This window comes from Xiphophorus couchianus, chromosome 5 (assembly GCF_001444195.1).
Source record: "Xiphophorus couchianus chromosome 5, X_couchianus-1.0, whole genome shotgun sequence".
NCBI lineage: Eukaryota > Metazoa > Chordata > Actinopteri > Cyprinodontiformes > Poeciliidae > Xiphophorus > Xiphophorus couchianus.
The window spans coordinates 24,567,582-24,587,919 of record NC_040232.1 but is presented as its reverse complement, the minus strand read 5'-3'; the positions used below and the strand labels follow the sequence as shown (position 1 = coordinate 24,587,919).

The following is a 20,338-nucleotide window of genomic DNA, read 5'->3' as shown; positions in this document are numbered from 1 at the left end:
GACGAAATGAGTAAATGTCTAAATTTAAGGCCTTACAATTTAAAGCCAGTAGATATACCATTATGATGGACACCTTTATACAAACACTCTTTCTCCAAAGTGCATTTAACACAATGGAGACATGTTGGAACGCAGCTCAGTTTAGATCAACTTAAGACGCTTTCAGGTCATCCATTGGTTTCATAATCTACATGTTTTCTTTACATCTTCTGATCGGCTGAAAGATCCTGACATGGTATGAAGCTGACCTTCCAATTATTTACCTCAGAAGGTAGTCTGACCTGTAAAAGTGAGGCGAGGCAGCAAAACGAGTGTGTGGAAGTGGTGTAGTACAAACCAAGTACAGCTGCAGTTGAGCAAAGGATGCAGAGACAACTTCTGTCCCTCTAACCTGAAAATGCATCGTACAGTTTCACATCTAATCATGCAGCCAGACAGGATTTGTGATTTTTACTGTCAAAATTTAAAAGTCTTGAAAAATATTTTAACTTAAACACTGCTGGGCTTTATATACTAAAAACAAAAGAGCAGCAAAAAAAAAATCTCCTTAATAAAAATGTATTTAGCAATGTCTGTCATGATACTTTGTGGTTGTGTCACATTCTGCTTTCCGTATTTAGTTATGCTTTACTTTTGATGTTGCTGTCCTTCTGTTATGTTCTTTCAATATCTCATGTATTTAGAAACTGTTGCTGTTGCCTTCAGTGCAACTCTGTTGTATCATAGATCCGACGTGTTTTCAACTTTCGGTTTTAATGACGATCTCCATGTTCTGTTCACCTCCTGTTCCCCTTTTGTTCCTGTTCCGTAACTTCTTCATCACCTTCTAGATCGATATTTGTCCTTGCGTTGGATTTGGTCCTGATTAATTCTCTGATTTCTGCATGTTCCTTATATCTTTTCACTTCCCCTCAGGCTGTCAGTCCTACTCCCCTAGCAGCTTAGAGAACAAACTTGCATGCTTTTATTTTTATTTTTAACCATTGCACGGAATGAGGAAGTTGTATTTTCCTTATCAATTGCTTCCCTAGCAGTTTTCAGATAATGCAGTGCTGTTGTGTGATTAAGCTGTGTAGGGATTCAAGCTGTTTGCTCAACTCAGCTGCTTTTGAAGACTCTCTTGTGACCTGACAAAATTCTTAAATACTTTGGCTGCAGCTGGTAGCAAAAAAAAAAAAAAATTTCTTTACTCAGGCCTCACCTACCACTGTTGGTAGAGAAAGTTACATATTTTCTACAAAATCTATTTCTCCCAGAGACACCTACGATTCAACAATATCCATTTAATAAGAATCCATCCATTTTCTATCCCAGCTTAATTCTGACCAGAATTGTGGGCAGAGGGACAGTCTCCGTCTCAAGCCCTGAACCGACAAACTGCATCCTGGATTGTGCCGTCTTCAGCTCTGGAACGAGTATCGACAGCTATTTTTCTCCTTCGGCAGGGTGGCAGCTAGCTTCCATTGTTGATATCAATCCTGTAGCTACAAGACTCCTTCTGCCGAAACTATGAATAAAACCAGGATCAGGGTTTATTCCTTCTCCCTTATATTTCCTCCCATAGCAACAAGTCAAAGAGGAAGTCTTTGGGGCTTAACACTAGGACTACCAGGATTTTGAGAAATTCCTATCTCTACCAAGAGGGGCCAGATTGGGTATCTTCTTAGAGCTACCGAGAGAGGGCCAAACTGGGTTATTAGCATCCAAATGTGGCCAAACTGACGACTCTGAATGGTCTAATTAGCATCCCTGTAGATGAGCAGGGGGGAGGAGAGCCAAACTCACTACATCAACTTTCACGCTGATTGTCCTTGGAACAGGATAGAAATTTTGAAAATAACTACTTCTGGTGGTTCCTGAGTGTGGGGAGGGGTGAGAGGCGGGCCAGATCTGGGAGACTTTGCACATGCAAATTTGCATGCTGCCTTTTGTGCTGTGGAGTATAAATATCTGGACATTCACTCAGCTTTTTAGTTTGCAAGAATCAAGATGGCGAAGAGGACACAGAAGCTGATGAATGCTGAAGAGGCTTTGGAATTACTTATGCAGAATTCCAAGCCTTGGGATTCAGAAGGAGAAGATATAGATGAAGAAGTCATAGACAAAGAAGACCTAGACGCTCAACCGGATTCGGACTCTGAGCTCTCTTCAGGTTAGTTTTCTCAACCTGCTTATTTTATTTTCCTGACTATTTTGTTATTTAGAAAGAAACAAAAAGTTGATTTGAAATTGTTTTTCTTGCAGATGAGGAGACTCTCCCGCTACCAAAAAAGAGAGCTCGTTCGGGGAGTGAGCCGACAGAGACCACGAAGGATGGTACAGTGTGGCGGCAGGAACAAGTGGGGACACATCTCCATTTCACTCCAATTGAGCCGTACGCCAAAGATGGAGAGCCAAGCGCTAAGGCCAGTCGAAGCATCCGGAGTCGCCTTCAGAGCTTCCTCTGTTTTATTACTCTGGAGATGCTTCGTACCATTCAACAGTGGACCACCCAACATGCAAGTCAGGAGCAGCAGGATTGGTTCATGGATCTCTCGGAACTAATGGCATTTATGGCATTTCCATGACACAGTTTCCTCCCTAAAACTTCTTTTTTTCCTCTTTTCCAAAGTGGCTTATAATGCAGTGCTATGTTGAATCGATAGTTACGATACCAGCCCTAAGTCAGTTTCAGTCCTTTGTGGCTGAATGTCCAACAGAGTGAACAGTTCTAGCCACCAATAATTGCACTTATCTAAACTGATGCTGTACAGAAAAAAAATACTCCCAAGTATCATCGCAGAAATAAAGCAGAAGATCGGCTTCTGCTTCTCCCTACTCTCGGTGGCCCAGAAAAAAGTGACAGAGCACGCGTTCCTTGGAGTATGATATTACCACCAAGCCTCTAACCAAATTACCATGCATAAAGTAGTACACAGTTTGCGGAGAGCATCATGTCCTGAATGTATCAGCAGTTTCCGACGAGAAGGAATGGGTGTGTAGCTCATTAAGTCCACAGCCTGCCATGTTCACACTGAACCTTATCAACCTTTACATGACACAACACGACTGTACAGCAGCTCCAGGATGAAGGAATGCAGAGCTGGTGCACTAATCCAATTCCCTCTCTGCAAGCTGCTCACTTGGGCTTCTCTTTGTTCCGTTTGCTGCAGGTTCCCCACTTCTTGCTTCACCAAAACGCTGGGAGGAATATATTGGACTTTACAATTAGGGCCCTTCTCGGGAGTTAGCGTGCTCCCGTGTTGTTGCGTTGCGTCGTGTTATGCCCCCCAAACAGGATGAAGCGGCCAAATTGATAAATGGCTCAAATAGCGAGGAGTTGAACGAGCTCTCGACTTAACTAAAGCGTAGGACTGCTGTGACGCAGATGACTTGATAGACAAGAGCGTCCACATGCGAGCAATCTAATCTCAAAAGCATACATTTGTTGAGCGCCGCGTGGAGATGGAGTTAGAGAGAGAGAGAGAGGAAGAGAGAGTATATATGTCATCATAAAAATCCTCCAAACACTGCAGTACAATAATCAGTGTCAGATGCTTGTCAGATACGTTTCTCCTCTCTGCAGCACAAAGCCTATTGCATGAACACACATGCATTTAGTGTCGGAAAATAAGGCCAGTTTTGATGGCTGTATTTATTAGAATTAAGACCACCCATGCTGTGCAAAGCTTGTTAGGAATGGGCAGAACATATATCTCTCTGTGATGCCAGAGAGATACGGCTTTGAGGAGGAGAAAAAAAAAGAAAAAAAAAACGTCTACATGAAAATAATGAGCTGTAAGGTTTGCTCTCTGCCAACCATTATGTACATTACAGACTTGAGCACTTTGCATAAAAAATACTGGGTTCGACATCCGGACACATCACTTTCCAGAAAGCTTGCTGACATTTCTGTGGTGAAATATAAAAAGTAAAATGTATCCCCTTTCCTTTTTTTGTTGGCTTTTGAGTTTGTTATTCTCTACGTCTGATTGTGTCAAATACAATGCCTTGCAAATGCATTGATATTCATGGAACTTGTCCAGATTCCGTCCGTCAAAGTACAGCCGGAAATATTTTATCAAATATTTATAGACCAGCACAAATTGTGAAGTAGGAGGACAGGGAGACTCTGGGGTGGGCATTGATAAACGTTTATTGTTTATCGTGACAAATTTTCTATCATAATATAATTTTGATTCATCAATGTGAAACTATCCATATTATTTTTACTCATTTTTTTTTCACTGTTGGTTCAATAAAGATGTATGACTAAATCGAAAAATGTAATTAAACGCAGTTATGTGCATTTTAGTGATACAAACTACATATAGCTGGTGTCTTAAATGAATATATAATAAATGGGTGGGTTTCTCAGGAGCAATATTAGTGTTTCTGGAGTCACAATCATACAGTTACCTAAAAAAGGTAACAAATAGTTTTTATCGTCACTTTTGCCACAAAATATTGTGCTAACACTTAAAAGTCCATATCACCCACCTCTAGTGCGACATCATTTACCATTTTTCTTACAATCAAAAATTCTCAATACTTTCATGTTTTCAGCTCTATTTACTCTAATACCCCTAAAACCCAGAGGTTCCAGAAATTACAGCGTCACGGAGGATAAAGGCCAGATTCTTCTTTCTTTTCGCAAAAGAAAAATATCTTTAATTTCCATTCTGTTTCATAACAACGCACAAGGTTGTGTTTGTCTTTATAAAATCCCAATAAAATACATTTAAATTTGACTGTGCCGTAAGAAAACGTGATAAAGTTCAAAGGGGACGAATCCCGTTGCAAGGAATGAATACAGCAGATTGTTTACGGTAAGGACAAAAATAACACTATTCTATCAACTTATGGTTTGTGGTTGTATTCTTTAGCACATTTCTTGTTTAAACTGGTGAATTGTGAGGGTTTTTGTCCCGTTATATCATAAATTCATATTACCATATGGCATCCTACACTAGATGTTGTCACCTGCTCAAAGGTTAGTGGCAATTTTACTTTTGATGAAGATGATCTTGTATCAATCTGTTCCTCTCTTCTGCCATGATACTGGAAGCTGAACAACACAGATGGAATATTCATACCCAACCTCAGGAATAAAATAAACACTCTGTGTGTGCGTGTGTGTGTGTGTGTGTGTGTGTGTGTGTGTGTGTGTGTGTGTGTGTGTGTGTAGGCTATACACATAACCACGCTCTCCCTAGGGTCAGTCCTACTTCAGTTTGTTTCTTCCTCGTCTCAAGGAGGCGAATGTGAACGTAACTGACTCGTCTTTATTTTCACTTGGCAGAAAATCAGAAATATTTTAAAGCGCGTAGCAGGCATCCCAGAATAACAATCTCGACACACGTGGAAAGTGCAACCTGTAAATGCGGTGACACTTGCTCAGGGAACGCGCGGCACCTTTAAGTGACTGCAGATGTACCGAGAGCGTCCGCGTTCGTGCTCAGTACTGTGGCAGCACATCAGAGCAAAGAAACGTGGGGAAAAAACAGAGGCAGACATAATGACCCAGAGAGCCAGAGAGAGAGAGAGAGAGAGGCTTCAGACCCGGCACAAGGTGCAGCACCCTCCATGAATATCAAAACACTCCCTCCCTGTGACCTTGAGTTTAATATTTAAAAACCGTCCAGCACACATGCACACGCCGTTAGCATGAGGCCCACAGCCAACGCCGCACTCGAGTCTTCCTCATTACCTGGAGTTCAGAACTGTGAAAACTGCATAAAGAAACAAAAGGTTCATATATGTATGTGCGTGTGCACTGTGGAAGAATGAGACAAAGGGGAAAAAAATGATACTTTAGTAAAGAAGCTTGCACAGAGCTTTACAATTGTTTTTTTCACATTTTGTCACGTTGTAGTCAGAGTTCTTTGCGTTCTGCTGGGATTTTACATGACAAAATAATCAAGAGAAAAGATGCAAAATTTTCAATTTTGAAAACTGAAAAAAAAATGGTTTACTATCCATTTTACAGTTATGCACGAATTTGTAGAGGTGGCTGTTTATGCTATCATTTGTCATTTATCGCGATAATTTTCCAATCACGATACTGTTTTGATTTATCAATGTTACTATAATTTCCGATTATTGATGTTTAAAACCTGCCTAAAACTGCCCATATTATCGGGATTTTTAGTTTTACCGTTTCTCTCCAATTTTTGTTCAATAGAAGTTTATCAATAAGTCTACCATTATAATTCAATGCAGTAATTGTGTGCATTTTATCGATACAAATCAGATATGACTGGCCATACAGTTTCCTGAAAAAAGTGGCAAATGGTTTTGTTCGTCACTTTTATATTTTATCACTATAGCCCCACAAAGAAATCATGATAAAATTTTAAGTTCACATCACCTTCCACTACATCAATTTTTTATTTTTCTAGATTTCCCTCACATTAAAAGCTCAACAAAATACACTGAAGTTTGTGCAGGTAAAGTGAGAAAATAAACATATTTTTGCCGTATGAAAAATTTAGCAAGGCACCACATATCTACCACCATGCACCACCTACCCGCTCATCCTTTATACCTGTCACTGTGACAGATTAGCTTTAAGAGCCTGCTTCCTGCATATCTGCCTTTATTACAGTATTATTTATTGCTGGAGTAAAAGAAGCATTAGAGACCAATCAGTATTATGGCTTTTGACAACATTAACTGACGAAAGCAAAGTTAAAACGCGTTTGGTTTTCCAACCTTATCAGCCCTTAGGTTCATGTTTGGAGTTAAACCACAATTTATGAACGTTTCTAGCAGGATTCATCCTGACAGAATCACATCAGAGATGCATTTCCATAAAATAAAGAAACAGATAGCAATAAATGAAGAATATCAATAGTGACATAAGATGCTTCTTTTTTTTTTCCAAAGAATAAATGCAGCCATTTATGTTTTATTTTTTTCTTGATATGATTTTGCCCTCATGTTCTTTATTTTGTGTTTACAATCTTGGTGGAGTAAAGGATATATTTTTTAATCCTTTGAGGGGTTTTTTTCTCTTAAAGTTGTAACATATCTCTACAGCCGTCAGTCTCTGGCTGTCACTGTAACATCGATTGGTTTAAATTGTGGCATTGTCCTGAAATCCCATTTATGTTGCCATGAACCCAGCATCAAAGTAACAGCTTTTAACTTTACATTTCTATTCCTGTTTTGGTATCTTAAACTCATATCATTTTAGTAACATTGCTGCTCTTAAAGAGGCAGTTTCAAGTATTTCCCAAACATGTAGTTCCATTTTATAGCACAATCAAGTAACTAGGTCACCTTCGGATGTAATAAATATCTAAGTAAACTTGAATTAAGATAAAACTAACTTAAAGATAACTTTTCAGCAAAATATAGAAGCTTGTTTTAAGTAAATAATTCCTTGATATTGTTGAAAAAGTACTAGTTTCACTGGCAGATTTAGTCATTTGAAACATGGGGAAATTGTCTTGTTTTGAGTAAATTAATCTGCCAATGCAACTAGCACTTTTTCATCAATATTAAAGAATGATCTACTTAGAACAAGCTTCTATATCTTGTTAGTTGTTGGAGTTAGTTTTGCGTTATTTCAAGTGTAATAAGATATCTGCAGTAGAAACAAGACTAAACATACTTAGTAAAGTTTGGTGTTTTTACAGTGTATATAAAATATGACTCAAAAGAAATTTTACTTTGTAATTTGTCCCTCGAAATTGGGCCTCTGTCTCTTTAAGTATCTCCTGCTCTTTTTGAAATGCCACCTTCAGGAAGTCAACACAACATGGCACAACAAGTTGTAAAACCAGCCTTTGAGTGAGATGTAGCTCCTATAATGAGGTCAGCAGATGCGCAAAGTGTTTGCTAATTGCTGCTGGCTAGTCTGAAGGAACTGAGTGGGGGATTCACAGCAGAGGGCTGCTCTGTGAGGCAGAGGCTGCAGCTCTGAGGAGGAGCTTTGTCTTCGAAGGCGGAGCTAAGTCCACCCAGGTTGTTTTGCACAGCTGGATGGGTTGCTACGGGAGATTAAAAGGATTTCTGAAACATGCATGAAATAATCAAAGCAACACTCCAGGTATGCTTTTGAATTTGAAATAATCTCTGTCCCAAAGTGTCCAGACGTATTTACCTTAATGAAGCTGTTAATTCCACGTGGAGAAACGATTCCTACTCAAATACCAGCATTTAGAAATGAAGTAGTTTTCTTTTTGTCACTCCGTCTCTCTTTTGCCACATGCTGCCGATGCACACCATCGCATCAGGAAAAGACACACTAAAACTCTGAATTTGCACGCCAAGAGAAAAACAAAAACACAAATACTAACGCTCTATTCCTGTTTGCCGTTGTTCCTTCCACGCAGTACGCTCCGACTCGCTGCTGTCCACCGCTGAGAGGAATGCAAACAAACGCACAAGCAAACAAACAAAGTGATGAGCGGACATGACATCTGAGGCCTAGCTTTTGTTTCATCTTCTCTCTCTTGTCTCTCCCTCTATGTTTAGCGCAGTGTGTGAGGCCCGAGTGCAACACACTCCTTTATAGAGAGACGATGGGGAGGCAACCTCACTGCCAGAACAAGTTTATTTTGCAAAGTGTGTGATCAAAGCCTCTGGACGTGTGAAGGCGTGTGTGTGCGTGTGTGTGTGTGTGTGTGTGTGTGTGTGTGTGTGTGTGTGTGTGTGTAGTAGTAGTAGTGTGACAGCAGCGCTTATTGACTTTCCTGCAGAAATGATGGTTTTGTGCAGATGTGCAAATGTTGGAACAAACACTGTTTTAGCAGAGATGTGTTATAAATGTACAAACCAACATCCTAAAATGTCTAAATATTGACACTTTTAAATCTATAGCATCAACTGCGAAATATTCACATTCTAATTGATTTTCTATTGAAGCAGCTTTTTTGCTGGAAAAAAACCGAGTTACAGTAGCCATAGGTTTAATAGTGGCTGTTAAATTGATTGAGACAGGGTTTCATAAGTTAGTGGCTCTAATTGCTAAATCTTTAGGGAACTGAGAAGTAGAAACCGCTAACAGAACGTCCAGGAAAACCCTAATAATAGGATTTGTTTATCAAAGAGAAACCTTAATGATGATTCTAAAAACACAGGTACTTTTTTTGATAATTTCTTGATTTTCATTAAGACATTTGTTTATCCAAAAAAAAAAAAACTCTACAAAACCTACACAAATGATACAAACATTTTGAGCCAATGACCTGATTATGATTTTCAAACGAATGCTGCAATACTCTGGAGGAAGTAGACAGAGGAAAGATTTTAGCACACTCAGCAAGGTGGGTGGCATCAACTAACTCACTCTTCAGTTACCTAGCAACAACTGTTGAGTAACTTGCACAGTAGTGGTTTAGTCTTTTGCCACTGTACCTCATAACTGCTTAATATATAGTACAGACCAAACGTTTGGACACACCTTTCTAATTCAATGGGTTTTCTTTATTTTCATGACTATTTATAAGGCAAGAAATCCCACTTATTAACCTGACAGGGCAGGTTGACCTATGAAGTGAAAACCATTTCAGGTGACGACCTCTTGAAGCTCATCAAGAAAATGCAGAGTGTGTGCAAAGCAGTAATCACAGCAAAAGGTTGCTACTTTGAAGAAACTAGAATATAAGGGCTATTTTCAGTTGTTTTACACTTTTTTGTTTAGTGCATATTTCCACATGTGTTATTCATAGTTTTGATGCCTTCAGTGTGAATCTACAATGTCAATAGTCATGAAAATAAAGGAAACTCATTGAATTAGAAGGTGTGTCCAAACTTTTGGTCTGTACTGTACATACATACATACATACATACATACATACATACATACATACATACATACATACATACATACATACATACATACACACACACACACAATGGTGTGGAGTAAAAACTGGATAAAACATGAAAGGTCATACTACCAGTTTGGCAGTACTTCAGATATTTAAAAGAAGACACTAATCAATGATTATCGATATCGTCTGATATGAAACGGTTGTATGGTGATACGTCTTTCAGCCATATTGTCCATTTCTCAAATGGTAAATTTACAAACTTTTGGAAGCAAGTTTTCAACTCAAAGCTCTTTACAGTTTATATTCAGCCAGTTGCACTCACAAACAGCCATACATTTGTACAATGACATGCTCTAGTTAAACTGCAAACTGTGGCAGGTGAGCAAACAGGAATCAAACCCACAAATTTCCGATAGTTAGACTACTCTTCCCAGTCACCCTCAGACGACTGACATCGGTTTCTTGAGTTCTTTCGAAAGACTGGTTAGATTTGTTGATTTTTAAAAAATGCTTTTGTGTGTTTTTAGCAAATACTTGTGTGTATTTATAAAATTAGTCAAAGCGGTACGAGCAGCGCTGATGCATCCAACAGCAAACACGATGACACAAGACTCCGTTCTGTGATCAAGCCTCCCTTCTTGCTTTCTTCTCATCTTATCTTTCCCTCTGTACTTGCTCTCTCCTCCTCCTCCTCCTCTTCCTCCTCCTCCTCATCCTCCTCCTCCTCCTCCCAGTATTCCCTTCCTTATCCACCTCCTCCTTATCCTCCAGGTCTCTCTCAGACATGTAATATCTCTTTCTATCTTCTACTCTCTTCCTGTACCTCTCCTTTTGCTTCCGCTTTCACTCCACTCCCCCTCTCCATTTTGATATCCTCCACTCCCAACATCTCCGCCCACCATCTATGAACACATCCCTCGTCTCCCGTTCCAATATTTATCTCGTCCTTATCCAGATCTCCCCCCCCCCCACCACCACCTTCTCCCTCCATGCGTGCCTATCTGTCTGAATCTGCTTCGGTGGGCCTGGTTCTCATATGAGAGGTGGAACAGGAAGGAATAAACCAGTAATGGTAAGTTGTTTATTTCTAACGGCTCAGGCTCTACATTAAGCGCCAATGGGGTCCCACAAAAGCCACACACAAAAAAAAGGTAGCGATGCATAAGAATGAAGGTAAAAAAAAAGGTTAAAAAAAAAAGAAAAAGAAATAAACAAACAAAAACAAGTCATATTCATCACTGTAATTGTGTGGGTGCTCTGGGTACGCAGGCGGCTGGATGCTGATGAGGGATGGCGCTGTTCGCGAGACTCCCTGACGTCCATGAATCACAGACAGAGTCGCTCACCGGCCCTCAGCCGCCATAAAACAAAAGATGGAGATGAAAAATGCGGCAATTAAGTGATTTGATTTCTGCTCTACCCTCCTGTCCTCCTTTTTACCCAACCCACATATCTGGCTGCAAATGAGTCCGCGCACACACACACACACACACACACACACACACGCACACACACACGCGCGCGCGCACACACACACACACACACACACATAAACGGAAAGACCGGAAAAACAAAAATGGAGCATGAAAGAAAGAAGTACAGAAAATGATGTTCACAAAAAGTTACACATACACACTACAAAGAATTTATTTTCAAAAAGTGTACACTGCTTAGGTTTTGTAATAGTTGTAAATATTTATTCTCTGGATAAATTAGGAGTAACCTACAATATTTTAAGAGTAAAGCTTTAAACAACTTGGTATGTTTGTTTAAATGAAATTAGGATGTTTTATGAGTTCCAATATTGAAAGATAATAAAAAGACAGCCTAATGCAAAGGCAACATAGAGAACGACACAACGTACATAAAATGGTAATTTAACCATTTTTATCATGTATTTAAAAAAATAAACTTTAAAAAAGACAAGCAGGTGCTCTCTAGACATTCACCAGAAACCAGAATGTGTTTTAAATCATTTTTTTATGATGGAGCAACACTAAGCAGCAAAAACTATGAAGCGGAAAGACATAGTTTTGAAAATTCTCTGCTGAATTTTCCAAAACTGTGTCATAGTGCTGATCATTAGGCACGCTAATGATCAGCAATTATAATATAATGATAAAATAATGAAATAACTGAATCAAAATTACACACTTTCCCAACCCTTATAAATGTTAACCTGCCTGCCTGCTGTTTTCAAAAAAGTGATACTTCAATTCTATAAAACCAATAAGTTCTTTTTCCAGCCTATTGGTTTTACATGGATGTATGGAAGCTTATTTCCACCATGAAAGAAAAATAAAAAATAAAAGCCCAACAGGAAGTCATAATTTTGAGTTTTAAAATAATAATTATGAGATTCCAAGACAAAATTATGAGACAGAAAGTCATGAGATTTAGTTGTAATTATAAGATTCAGAGTCATAGTTCTGACTTTCAAATGCGTATTTATGAGATAGAAAGTTATAATTATGAGATATTAAGTCGTAATTTTGACTTCCAAAATCATAAATATAAGATAGAAAATCACAATATTTACTTTAAAAGTCGAAATTATGTCTTCCTGTTGGGCTTTTGATTCTTTTTTCATGACAGAAATGGGCTACCACAGTTTGCCCTAACTAAGGCAGTTAAAATATGATCGTGTCGTAATTATTCGTATTTTTTTGCTCTCAGATAGATAAACCGCTGTGAATTAAAGAGAATGCAAACATTTTCCTTTGCATCATTACCTAGTTTCTAAACTCTCGCATTGTTGCAACCCTCTCTCATCAGAATTCAGAATCTCTGCATGAGCCTTTGATCAAAACATCCCTAAAATCTGTATTTGCCAAAACATTTCTATAATTTCTAAAAAAAAAACTAAAAAAAAAAACAGTAAAATAATAAAAAGGTTTCAGCATGGAAGTCAGGTTCAAAACTCTCTTCATCTCCGCGTCCATGCGCCTCGGGAGCAAACAGGTCGGAACAATTTACCTCCTACATGCCGCATGAAAGGGACGACTTTCAAACACTCTGTGAGAAATGTGGAGAATTTAACATTTATTTACCTCTGGGGGGAGGGAGGGCTGCTTAATGGGACTTGGGTGAGTATGTGTAATTAAGAGCAGGAATCAGCAGAGTTGAAGAGTACATGATAGTGCGTGGGTGTGTGTGTGTGTGTGTGTGTGTGTGTGTGTGTGTGTGTGTGTGGTGGGGGGGGGGGGGATGCGTGTGTGCGTGTTTGCGTACATGCGTTTGTAAGTATTTGTGAGGAACATGGTAGCAGCATCAGGCCATGATGGAGTGCTTTGCAGAGCCAAACACCCATTCAGCAAGCTGTGTGCTCATTAATCCTGCCAAACTCCACTTGTTACATGCACGCACAGGAAATCATGAGGCTAGGTAAACAGGGAACTGCTGCGATCCATCACTGCATGCCAGCAACACGCTGATATAGGCATAAAGCGCGCGCGCACGCACGCGCACAGAGGCAAAGTAAAGTAAATCCAAAAGATAAGCTTTTACCCACACGAACGTATACGGTGAGAATACACACGCACGGCTGTGTGAGTGTGTGACAAAAGGCGCGGAGATAAACAGATCCAAACTAAATTGTGCATTTTCCTGTCATCGTTTGGTTATTATTTCAGCGCATTAAAGCTGCAGTATGTAGCTTTTTTTTTCTCTCCGTATTTGTTAAAAGTGTCATCGTGGCTTGACATTATAATACGAGACATAATTTGTGAAAAGATCAATCTCCTTCACCTCCTCCCTGAGCTATTATTACTGCCTGAAGAAAAGCACTCGCCCCAACCAAAAAGATCCGATCAGAGCCAGGAGGAGGGTCTTAGCGCTGTCAATCAACTTTATGTAAGTGCTGCTCAGAGAAAAAAAAATCTTATTGTTTCAGGAAAACCATTTATCCGCCATCATCTGTGGCTATGCTAACTGGCCTTAGCATTTGCCAGAATGGCAGACAGTTTTATGGTGAGCCAACTGTAGCGCAGCAGAAAGCAAGGGGGAGAAGGTGAGCAGGACAGTGATTGACAACGCTAAGACCCTCCTCCTGACTCTGATTGGTAGTTTCTGACTGTTTCTGGGAAAAAGCGTAGGACCCCGATTTTTTCACAAATGATCTGCCTTATATTATACTGTCACAACATAAACAAAAGTTTTAAAAATATGTAAAAAGAAAATAAGCTGCTGCTTTCACCAGAAGGTTTGATTTGCTTCGGATTGAGCTGCAAGCTGTAAATCAGGCAAAGCGTTGCAAACAAACGGCATCTGGAGCTGCAATAGGCCGGCTCTTTCTAATAGCAGTGTGAAATACAGCTACCACGCCTGGGTGGAAATCAATAGAACTTGACCCCGGTTTGACCTCTGGTTGCACTGGAGAAGTTATGGGACCATGCCGGCCTTGACACCAGCTTCTTTCGTTTGTAATCCTTCTCTCTTCCTTCCCTTTTTTTTTCTCCTCTGTTTCTTTTGGTTCATTTTGGTCTCTCTGCTTTGTTTTCCTCTCCTATATGCTTCCAGATAAACACATACACACACATCTACACACCCCAACAGAAACACACGGCGTATGACAGATGCAGCGTAGGGCTAGTTACACAGCCCAGCGCTTAGATGCTGTTATATCTATATGCATGCCTGGCTGGAGCTTTTACTGAAGTCATCAGCAAAAGCAACATTCCATACATCTTTGACAGAGAAGGGAACAATGCTATTTGCACCAATTTAGCTCTGGTAGGAGTTGGGGGAGATTTCCAGTTAATGGGGGACTATTTTAACCCCCCCTGTCTCTTATTTTAACATTCTCAAATGGCCACCCTTCAGGAGGAGAGATGAGATGCGCTCACAAGCTGCTGCTCACATGCTAATAACCTCCATTACAAGGCACGTGAAAAATGACGGCCTGAAAAGGCAAGGCGTCGGCTCACGAGAAAGTCCGACGGTACGTCTTCATCACAGGCAGAGCGGCCGTGAAAAGCTAAATAAGGTGCTAGATTCACATGCAAATAAACACGGCTACAAATCGGCCCCTGCAAACATAAGCCTCGGCTCAAATGTGCAGACTTTAGCCATCGTTACATTCAGTCCATAGGAAAGACATACATATCTAATAATAGATATGTTGGTATCAATGGACCACATTTAGCAAAGAAGGAGAGCTTACAAAGAAGATTAGAGACCACCATGTGTGTTTAGTTGACTAAAAGGCCATCTAAGCACAGCTCTGTGTTCCTGTGAACACAGTTGCCAAATGTATTAAAACGCACAATGTTCATGGGCATGTAGCCAACTGCCCTGGACAGGGACGCAAGAGGAAATGAAAGCCAAGGTTGATCAGATGGATCAACCTGGAAGGTGGAAAAAGAGCAAGAAAAGCCATCCAGGAACCACTGAAGCTGAACTCCGAGGTCAGCACACTTTATCTACCGACTACAATCCAGCCAGACTGGACTCTGCCAAGATCCATTTTGACAAGACCAAAAGCTTCTGGGAGATTTTCCTTTGGGCTAATGAAAAAGAAGCTCTCTGGACAATCGTATTATGTTTACAGAAGAGACAATATATCTTTAAAAGAAAATAACACCCAAACTGCTGTTAATTGCAAAGTTCTGTTTTTATGTGGGACGTCTTTGCTCTATCTGGCACAGAGAACCTTGAATGTGTCGAGGTTCCCTGCAGATCAGTCTCTTGACTTTCAAGGCATCCAGGAGTTTACTGATACTTCCAAGTGTCAGAGAGCTCAGGTCCAAGTCATGGGTCCCGCAGTAGCATAGCAACAGACTATGCAGCAAGAAGAAAACATTTTCTTTAATGGTTCTACCATGAACCCACATTTTTAAATTCTAGCAAAGATATATATTAAAAAAGTCTGAGCCATTTTCAGCAATTTGCTGAGGCAATGATTCCAAAATATTAAATAAACATTGTTTGGGGTTTTTTTTTATTCATGCATATTTTTATTTTCTTTGACATAGTAAAAAAATAAAGTCAAAGAGTTATCAAAAACAGTTTGAGGTTAATATGGAATAAAGGATAAGTGGATGTCATTCAACTTATTTCAAGATCTTTGCATTTTTTTCTTCTTGCTAAAAGGGCACCAACAACTTTCTTGTGTTTGTGTGTCAAGATGACATTTTATGTAGTGAAACAAAAAAATCAAAGATATGTTACTCATTTGATCCAAGCTTGGTACTGTTTGTGTAATGGTGTCTATGGCATTTCTGGAGACTATTTTGTTCTACACAAGTGATTCAACCCTGGAAAAATGCTAAATAAATTACATTTAATTGTTTCATTTGGTGGGAGGATAATCACAAGCAACAAATCTGAAAATAAAGAGGCTCTTTCTTTTCTGGCAAAAGACAAAATGTGATTAAAGATCAATAATTAAAAAAAACAATACTGCAATAGAAAATGTTGATCAAAATAGTCAAAACGCTGCAACGACAGGATACTTTTTCTTACCGAGTGATCTCTTGTTTCTCAAATCTTTATCGGACATTTCACAACTTTTATCTTACTGACAATAAATAAACAAAACAAAATAGTGGACTGAGACACCAGCAGACGGTTATTTTTCTTTTTCTTCTGATTTTAGCCTGTTATAAAAACTAAAATGTCCCACTGAGCGCTTTGAAGCGCTGCATCACCGCCTGACAGAGAGAAATGAAGAACTTCTTCCCTTCTGTACGGTCTGCAAACTAACAATGAAGTCACTGAAAGCAGAGCTGCCAATCACAGGTAACGCTATCCATTGGGCGGTATACAAATGATCGAATCCAAGTGTCAAATTGACCCGGTGTGAGGAAGTAAAAAAAGGAAAAGAATCAAGCACACATGCAGAAGGTATAGGCACTGTAGAAAAACTGAGCACACAGACAAACAATCAAACACAGGCATTATCCAGAGGCCCACACACAAAAGCAAACTCCTGCGCACATTTACGGGCAGAACACACATAAACACACACACACACACACACACATATTGCTGGCGCGTTGGAGCTCAGACAGCAGAAGTCATCAGAGACCTGTAAAGCATTACCCTCTGTGTGACTCGAGCCACTCCAGAAATAGCCTCTGTAATGTATTCTTACCGCTGCCGTCTCTTTTGCACAATAGTGCCCTTAATAACACACTCCATTTCTGTTGGCATAAATAAGGGCTCCATTTCCATCTTATTTCATGCAAATGAGCGCGCGGCGCCCAAACAGGTAGTGGGAGTATAGCGCGCGAGTGGAGTGTGTACGCCGAGTGTAGTGGCATGATTGGGGACGAGCGAATTCAAATGAGCGTTGGAGAGACCCCGCAATGTGCCAATGACTCCCACGCCGGCCTGCCAAAGGCATGACAGACACCGTCACTTAGTCACTTACGGGGGCCCCTGTCGCCTGCACATGGTGCCATTACAGGGGCCAACGTAAAAACCAATATTTATCCAGGCAAATGGTTCTCTGGAGAGAGATTATTGATGCAGCCACGAGGAGTTGCACTCCAGCAGTAGGCTCTAGTCTGCTAACACGGCATCTGATTAGGTGTTTGCACTGGTTAACAGAGGCTTGGATGGGAGCGAAAGGCTAACTTGCCTGTAAGTTTAAGTGTAGGAAGCAGCTGGTTAAGAAATCTGTGATCTGGAAGATTATGCCACCCATTCAGAGGAAGTGTTCTGACTGCCTCATTTACTGTGTTTACTCAACCGCGTCTAATGAACTCCCATTAAACTGCTAGGGGTTGTCTGGTATAGCAAGACTAATGTAGACGAAGACAATAAAACCGAAATACAGATATTCTCTTATACACAACAGCACAAATTTAAAATTTTGATTTTGGGTTGTGATTTTTAATATTGCCAACTTCATCTCTAGTGGTGTTGTGAGATCTTGCAATATTTGAATGTTAAGAAAAGTCTCATCGAAGGGAAGTCTGTTTCACAACGTGCCATTGAGCTGGTCCCAGTATGTGGTTCTGTCTGATGAAGTAATGTCCAAGTCTCAACTACCAGTAAGCTACCAGTAAGGCTATGCGAGGACTCTTTGATGACAACAGCGAGCAGCAATAAACCTCCCAGCCAGATGGTGGCACCAAACCAACAACAATCAAAAAACAACACTGACACTTGTTTAAAGAAATACAGTATGAAGACATCCCGTTTTCTTGGAGTTTAGAACTTTTTTTTGCTCAAGAACCACAAAATTAATTCTTAACATTTTTTTCTTCTTCTCTGAGTAAATAGTGTGATAACCAACGTATTATGGTCCCCTGTAGGAAAACAATATCTATCTCTGGAAGAAATGCTTTTGTTAAGCTGACGTAAAACAGGTAGAGGTGAATGATCATCTCACATTCACAGATTTAATGAAGCAGGTCAAGAGCTCAACTATAAGCAAAAACCAGGAACACCAGATATCAAAGTGTGCACTCTGAGCTTGGCATCCTATATCTACGAACAATAAGATTATTATTATTTTTTTTAAGTTTTATTGGCTTTAGTGGCCTTTATTTGAGAGTGGTCAGACAGAAAAGTGGGAGGTCTGCATTTACTCTTGGCGGATTAAAGGCGATGTCTGCACAAAGGTACATTTTTACGAACGCATCCTCGGTGAGAAACAGTTTTCCCATCAAACTGTTTTGTAAGCAACACCAAGCTGCCACATTAACTGATGTGCAGTGACTGCACAGGGCTAGCTAACCAGTTCATAGAACTTGCTAGTATCCATTCGGATGGTGCGAGTTTACCAAAATGAACAGTACGCCAGAGTTAGTTTATTCGGATCCCCATTAGCCATTGCCACGACAGTTGCTACTCTTTCTGGAGAGTTCTTGGCCTGAGTAATGAGGGAGCATCAAGAAGGATGGAGTAAGAGACTCTGTGACAAACATGCGGTTGAAGTCTCCACCACTTTTAAACTTTTCCTGTGGTGACATTTTGGAAACTATCAAAAAAGTGAAGCAACAACACAGTAAACTGTAATATACAAACTGTTCAATAAGCTCAATAAGAACACGTCGACTGGCTCACCTGTCCTGGTAGTAACGCTAAAGCTAACACCAGGTTTGCAGATTCCTAATGGCAGCAAAGTGAGAGGCTATTCTCATTTTGTATTCTCTCTGAACGTCCGTTTATAACCTCTAATCCAAAATCCAATGTAATTAGATTGATCAAACCTGAACTGGTTAATAGACTGAACAGTTTTGGTTTTTTTAAATGGTAACTTTATGATTTCTGAACCCCTAATTCAATTTTTTCCAAAGCAGGCATTATCTGGGACTGCGAGCACTCTATTCCTGCATGCTGTAAACCAGTAGGTTGTCTACATTGATATCTTAGAAATGGATATATTTGGAAGCTGACATTTTAAACTAAAAAAAAAAAAAAAACACTAAAATGAAGTATTACTGCATTTAGCCTCCCCTGTCCAGTCAGGAGGGGGTGTCTGCATCCTCAGAAGAACCCTATAGAGACAGGAGCAAAGGTTGTGTTGATACGTAGAGCAAAATGTCTTATTTAAAGAAAAAGCGCAATCATTATTACCATAGTAAATGTCATATCAAGCTTTTGTTATTGTTTTTTTTTTTGGATCAGCAGTAGCAAATGTAGCCTAACGATGTGAGACAGAAGTAGAGTTGAGTATTAACAGAAGTGTAAAATCACATCTTTCTAAGAAAGAAAGCACACTCTAAGCTGCAGTTTGGTGCCGGATTATATATTCTCAATGCTTTCGATTCCTCCCACAATGAAAAGCTTTAGCTACCAGAGAGGGGAAACAGAGTTTGTTTGTGGGTGTGCAAGAATGGTCTACTTGTCTACTTAAATCTTTTTTTTTTCTCTATAGATGGTGTGACATTTCCATTGTGTGTGTTTGCCCCTCACTTGATGTGTGGCTACATTTCATTTAGACACAGTTTGAAACAGTGGGTCCTTATTAGGCACACAATGGTAAATTAGCCGACAACTTTCAAGTAGCTCTGCACTGCCTTATGATCGATGAGTTGGAAACTCAAGCATTGTATAATTTTCTAATCAGTGAACACACAATCCGAAGCGCTACATGGTGGAGCGCATAGCTACACTCTTCGGTGTGACAACTGTTACTGTGGGAAGATTTAAAGTTGTCTAAGGTGTTTAAAAGAAGATCAAAGATGTTAGAAGCCATGTGAAATGGAGTTGTCTACGATTTGTCAAGACATGTATGGTGCACATTTTAGGCAACAAAGAGTGACAGAGAGAGATTTTCAGCAGATAAAAGGAAATTTTAATAACTTTTCATTTCATGCCTACCATATAGTGAGGCTGGTTGCTTACATAAACCAGGGCAGCTTTGCTCTACAAAAAGGTTATTTGGAGGTGGTACTCTAATTGCTTGATTGACTTTATTAAATCAGCGTTTTGCATCAAAGCAGACAGGTTGCATTAATAAAATATGAACCTGCGTTTGTGTGACCCCCTTCCCTTATGGATATTTTGTTTGGAAGCATGAGTGTGAAGGTGAGTGTGTTTGCGCGCATAGATGAATGTGTGTGCTAGTTTTTTGCCTGAAATTGTGGAACAACGATGAGAAGAGTAGAAACTATGCAAGA

The 20,338-nt window shown here is 39.8% G+C and overlaps 1 protein-coding gene and 1 long non-coding RNA gene across 3 annotated transcripts in view; one reads left to right on the top strand and one right to left on the bottom strand.

The window, feature by feature from the left end:
- Nucleotides 1-20,338, bottom strand: part of LOC114144237 (furin-like protease kpc-1) — a 230,091-nt gene that overhangs the window by 159,566 nt on the left and 50,187 nt on the right. The window lies entirely within an intron of this gene.
- On the top strand, nt 3,905-7,612 carry LOC114144241 (uncharacterized). The gene is made up of 3 exons (XR_003595449.1): nt 3,905-3,917; nt 6,429-6,433; nt 7,537-7,612. It is a non-coding gene; the product is annotated as an uncharacterized LOC114144241 (long non-coding RNA).